Raw genomic sequence first — 6,098 nt, 5'->3', positions numbered from 1 at the left:
TTCCTCCCAGTCAAAAATGTATTGCGATTCTCTAGCCACTTCAGAAACCTTTTTCTGTCCAATCCCCGAAGCATGTCTAAGGAAAGGAAACAATTGAAAAACAACAATAACAGCAGACTGAATAATCTTTATTCATTTTCCTTGTCTACTAGTCCACTGGTCGAAACTGGGGGGTGGGCGTTTACTAGGTACTAGGCCATGTACACCTGCATGCAACCGAGGTTTATAAAAAAAATAAAAATAAAATCTCCCCGTGTTTTTATTTCATTCAGTTTGTTTGGGTTGTTGCTATTGACTTTGAAACTGACACGCCGGCGAAAACGCCGGTAACGCGTGCACAGAGAAGAGCAAGCATCGGGAATCTTCAATTCTAAAAATAACCAACTGGTAGCTGCCGACCTTCCGATAGACACACATGAATACCGGGGAAAAATAAATAATTACTGGGCAGTAAAAATAAATACCGGGCGGTAGTTAAACGACAGTTTGACTTTGAAGGACACAATGTTGCAGCTTTTTAGCCAGCGTGTCAGTTTCAAAGTCAATAGCAACTACCCAAACAAACTGAATGAAATAAAAACACAGGGAGACCCTTTTTATTTATTTTTTATTTTTTTGTTTTTAATCTCAGTTGCATGCAGGTGGCTGCTACCGCATTTTAGGTGGGTTTTTTCTCTCTCTCGCCTTTGTTTTTTTAAGCGGGAAGCATCCTTCTTCATGGTTATTTATTTATTTTTTTTAATCAAATGTTTACATGTTTAAGTTAACAAACTTTATCAATAAACTAATATCATCTTAACCAAAGATTTAAAAACAAAACCATTGCAGCCTAAAACATTTTTTTAAATCAATTTTGCTATTATAACGTACTCTTTTGCACATGAAGAAAATAAACAAAAATAAACAAATGCCAAAGAATAAAAAAAAAAAAATACGGGCAGATGGAGATTTGAACTCGACTCAATCACGCATCAGGCGAACGAGAAAACCGTTCGACCACGGAATCAGTTGACGATAATCGGACACTGTAATGCATTAAAGAAGACGCTAGCACGCTTTCACAACAAGCCGGTATCATCGAGCATCGGTTGAAATCTTTCGCGAGCGGTATCTCGTATTTGTCCGCAATGCATTGGTGCTTAAATGACACCAATGTGTGTCCATGAGGGACATAAATCTACAAACAATATTTTAACAAGATTTATTCAAAATTGACGGTTTTAGAGGAGGGGGATGGGTCCTCCAACTTTTCAGCTCGGAGACACCCATGTAAGTCTTTCCCGGAGTTTCATGAATAACACTTAGCGGACTTATCGAGCGGAAGTGGTTTTACAGGCCGGTATATGAGTTGCAGCTGTTTCAAGAATACGAGCCCAGATTGCTGAGAAAGGCGGTTTTGTTTGCCTTGATTTGTAAAATTACAGTGTATAGTTTAGCTCTGTTTTCATTTGTTTTGTATAGTTTTCATTTGATGTTATAGAATTGTGTTTATAGTTCTTAGTTACTCAAACATGTTACTCAGAATTAGTTGATTTGCTTTTGATTAAGAAACATATTGCTTAAACAGATTTAAGTAGCCATCATTAACAATCTATGAGGGATAGTTTGTACCTTTTCAACTTGATAACATAACAATGTTTGCTTGTTTTAACTTTATTGTATGCATTACGGTGATCATCCCAGATGGATATGTTCTTAATTCATGTGTTCGGGTTTTTGATGTCAAAGTGTTATTAGAAAAGTAAGAGCACATTATAAACTTGCAAGATTCCTTAATATTCATCATCACATAATTATGCAGACATTGTGACGCAAACATATGATTTGTGTACAAGCAACACGTAAGACGTGTGTGTATAAATGACATACACAAATCATAAGTCTAAATGACACACTTGTGATTGAAATATTTTGTCAAATTTTGATTTTGAATATTGGAATGTTGGCAGTCTCTTTGTTTTTGGATTTATTGACACACTTGTGAGCTATTTGTGATTTAGAGAGCTTTCTCTATGTTTTTCTTTGTTTTGTTTAAGGAATTTGCTTTCTTCTTTGTGTTTGCTGCATTTATAAGATGTAGTGCATTTTCTGTATTTTCGTTTGTAAATGTGTGGAGGGGAATATACAGATATCAGTGAACATAATAGTTCTATGCGTAATCATCTTTATATACATGTGCTGTAAAACCAATATTGGAGCTTTCATATTCGAGAGTCATTCTTCAGTTTTGGTGACAATAGGGGTTGATCACTTTTGTAGCTTGATTCTTCACATTTAAAACAAGTAGCATTTTGAAACTGGATCAAAAATCATGAACATACAACAGGGCAGCTGTCATAACACGGAAAGCGCCATACGCGGTGGGGATTTTGTTAAAAGTATGCAAAAAGAAATTAATCGATTTCTAAAATGGCCCCCAAAAGTTGTATTCCGACATTTACCCATTTTGTGGAATGCTTGTGTTGATCCTGTCAAGCTTCATAATGTCAGTATGTGAGTTTCCCACAGTAAAAACTGTCATAAATCGTTTCAAATAAAAATCGAATATGTAATCAGTTGCGTTTGTCTCAATGTTGATCATATATTTGAATGTTGCATGCCCGACAATGGTGTCACATGTTCTGCTGATATTTGAAAAGAAAATAACTGATATTTGTTGTGATACGGATGTAACCGAGTGCCGTAACACTACGATCAACTCGGGAGGCGAAGTGCAATCAAACAGGATTGAAAATGTTAGGGCTAATTTCTTAGCCCTATAAAAACTGTTATGCAAACCCGAAGGTTTCCATGAACATACAGACAATCGGAAACCACCAGACCCCATTACAAACAGAATTCCACAATCCACCGGTGTTGACTTAAAGGCCAACAACTCGGGTGCAGAGTCTGCTGTGAAAGGAGCGGTAGCCTCCCCTGTCACAATCGCCCCCGTTTAAATGAACTTCGTCCCGAAGTTCCGAACCGGGGGACCACTGTCCATCCCAAGTTCGCAGAATGGGAACAGCACGAAAATGTTCAGTGGTCATATTATGCCATTACCTGAACATATCATGCCGAGTCCCATCCTGCTCTCAGCGCCAGATGTAACCGAGTGCCGAAACACTACGATCACCTCGGGAGGCGAAGAGCAATCAAACAGGATTGAAAATGTTAGGGCTAATTTCTTAGCCCTATAAAAACTGTTATGCAAACCCGCAATCGGAAACCACCAGACCCCATCACAAACAGAATTCCACAATCCACCGGTGTTGACTTAAAGGCCAACAACTCGGGTGCAGTTGGATTGTGGAATTCTGTTTGTGAAAGGAGCGGTAGCCTCCCCTGTCACACGAACATAGCATAAAAAGGACATTTCACCTTCTTTCTGACTCTTTTTGCCCAGTTGGTATAACTGCAATGAGTTGGATTTGATAGGTTGTTTGAAGTTATGGTGTCACCCATTCGTTGTGTCACAAATGTGTTTCACCCCCTCTACTGACCTGTACCTACGTCTGAGTCGCTGCTTCATATGATGTTTCATTGGAGAATAAAACCACCAAGGATGGCCTCCACTCGATCATCTGACTGCATTGTCCGAAAACGGCTTTCCTTGGCATGCTTCGAGTGCAATGCAGTGTGGCCATATCAGTGTCGTCTTCAACGGAGGAGCAGCTAAGATGGTCATTGTAATTAACAACATGCGCGGGGACATTTCCTTTATAACACATCAAGCATTCTGACAAAGAAGGCCCGCACATTCATCGGGTGCGAGGAGTCTGAAAACTCCACAACGGCACTGAGATGCAAGAAATAATACGCGGTATTACGACGTCGACATGTTTGCGAAAGGGAGATAGTAAATGGAAATCCCCACGGTGCTAAAGTCTGTTTCGAAAGAACCAAAGCCTGTTCATGTGTTGTGATTGTGCAAGTAAAGGGATGATCTTCTCCCATAAAAGTCTAGCCAGATCTTGGATGGGGTGAAGATTGGTTTTTTTAAACGGAAAGGACTGTGCCTTCAACAATACACGGACAACACCTTTAAAATGCTGTGATTGTGTATACTATTTTTAACTCGTTTTGGGAATCCCGATAGACTTTTTTGTTTAGTAAGGCAATTACGGGGTCGAGGCTTGCCGAAACCCCCTAAGGTATACGAAGCGTAGCTCATTTCAGATACCTTGGAACTAAGTTTTCAGTATCCGTTTTCCACGGGGGATAACCGGTCAAATGCCGAACAGAAGCCGAATGCCGCTCATGACACGTGTGAAGGCAAGTTTTGTCTGTTTTCTAGGTATTGTTTGATTTATGTCGGGATTTAAGGTAAGCTACTGATTCAGCGATGACTAAATTTGTTTCTCGATGCATAAAAAGTCAGGGAGCGATTGATATTTGCCCGTAAATATCCTTCAAAGCTGAAAATGTCCGCGATCGAGCACCGGAAATGGCTGTTCGATGGGTTTTGCAAGTAGAAATGTGCTTTATTTCACCAAATCAGCTCGTATTTGGTGTGGGTACGGGATTCTAGAGGACGAAGGAGTCATAAGAGGTGCAAAGAAGTGCTATTTGGGAGTAGAATAAATCTTCCGAGACAGTAGACAAGAGAAGGTCATATTTGAGAGAGGAGCGCGTAGGCCGATTGTCTTTCCGACAAGCGAATGATACAGCAGATTAATCATTCGTTTTGACCAGAAACCTAGTCTCTAGTTTTTATGAATGAGTTTTTTAATTAAAACAATCACGAGAACTCTCTCGCTTAGCCTAATGGCTGTTCGATGGGTTTCGCAAGTAGAAATGTGCTTTATTTCACCAAATCAGCTCGTATAAATTTGACATCGGTTTGGTATATATATATATATTTTTTCTAATCCTACCGCGAACTGGATAGCAGACGCGGCACGACTGTTGCACCACACTTTGAAGTAATCCCACACTTTGAAGTAAATTACTTCAAAGTGTGGGGATGTGCCCCACACTTTGAAGTAAACCCATTTTTTACTTCAAAGTGTGGGGGGATCTTCCCACACGTTGAAGTAAACTCAGTTTTTACTTCAAAGTGTGGGGGGATCTTCCCACACTTTGAAGTAACTTACTTCAAAGCGTGGGACTTTTGCATTGCCTGTTTGAGCCTGATGATTTTGTCAAAAAAATGGCAGTCTTTTGGATGAGTGAACAGAAAAAGTGAGCGAGCCAAGAAACATAGTGATGTTTGTTATCAGGCTTTAAAGGCATATGTACGCGCTCCCGTGTTTACAAAGTGTAGTTTGCCCATAATCGATGTCAAACGCACCATAAGACCATGTAATGACGATATGTCGCCATGCGCGGACCATATACATGCATTACAGCTTGTTCTAGCCTCTGAAAAAGTGAGGATGTCAACAAAGACGCGGAGTTATTTCCCTTGCGTCAACGCTACCTCTGTTGGCAAATCTATAAATAGGACGATCTAGATCAAAATAAAAATTCAAATATCTCAACATTTAAGGGGTCCTAGACCACAATATCTTGCAGGGAACTTAATTTAGCATGTCTCCAGCTGTGGGTAAAGCAATTAGCGTGTATAGTCATCGAGTACATATGGCTTTAAGCAATGTCCCATTGTTGAGTGTGACGAAAACTCGTGGTGACGATTTTAAAACATGTTGGGTCACGCATGGTCCAATCTTACATGGTCCAACCTTACATGGTCCAACATTACATGGTCCAACCTTACATGGTCCAATCTTACATGGTCCAAATATATTATTGGACCATGTAAGATTGGACCATGTAAGATTGGACCATGTAAGATTGGACCATGTAAGATTGGACCATGTAAGGTTGCACCATGTAAGGTTGCACCATGTAAGGTTGGACCATGTAATATTGGACCATGTAAGATTGGACCATGTAAGGTTGGACCATGTAAGATTGGACCATGTAAGGTTGGACATGGTAAGGTTAGACCATGTAAGGTTGGACCATGTAAGGTTGTACATGTAAGGTTGGACCATGCAAGGTTGGACCATGCAAGGTTGGACCATGTAAGATTGGACCATGTAAGATTGGACCATGTAATATTGGACCATGTAAGATTGGACCATGTAAGGTTGGACCATGTAAGATTGGACCAT

Source organism: Littorina saxatilis, linkage group LG14, assembly GCF_037325665.1.
Source record: "Littorina saxatilis isolate snail1 linkage group LG14, US_GU_Lsax_2.0, whole genome shotgun sequence".
In the NCBI taxonomy this organism is placed as follows: Eukaryota; Metazoa; Mollusca; class Gastropoda; order Littorinimorpha; family Littorinidae; genus Littorina; species Littorina saxatilis.
This window is presented reverse-complemented; position numbering follows the sequence as displayed.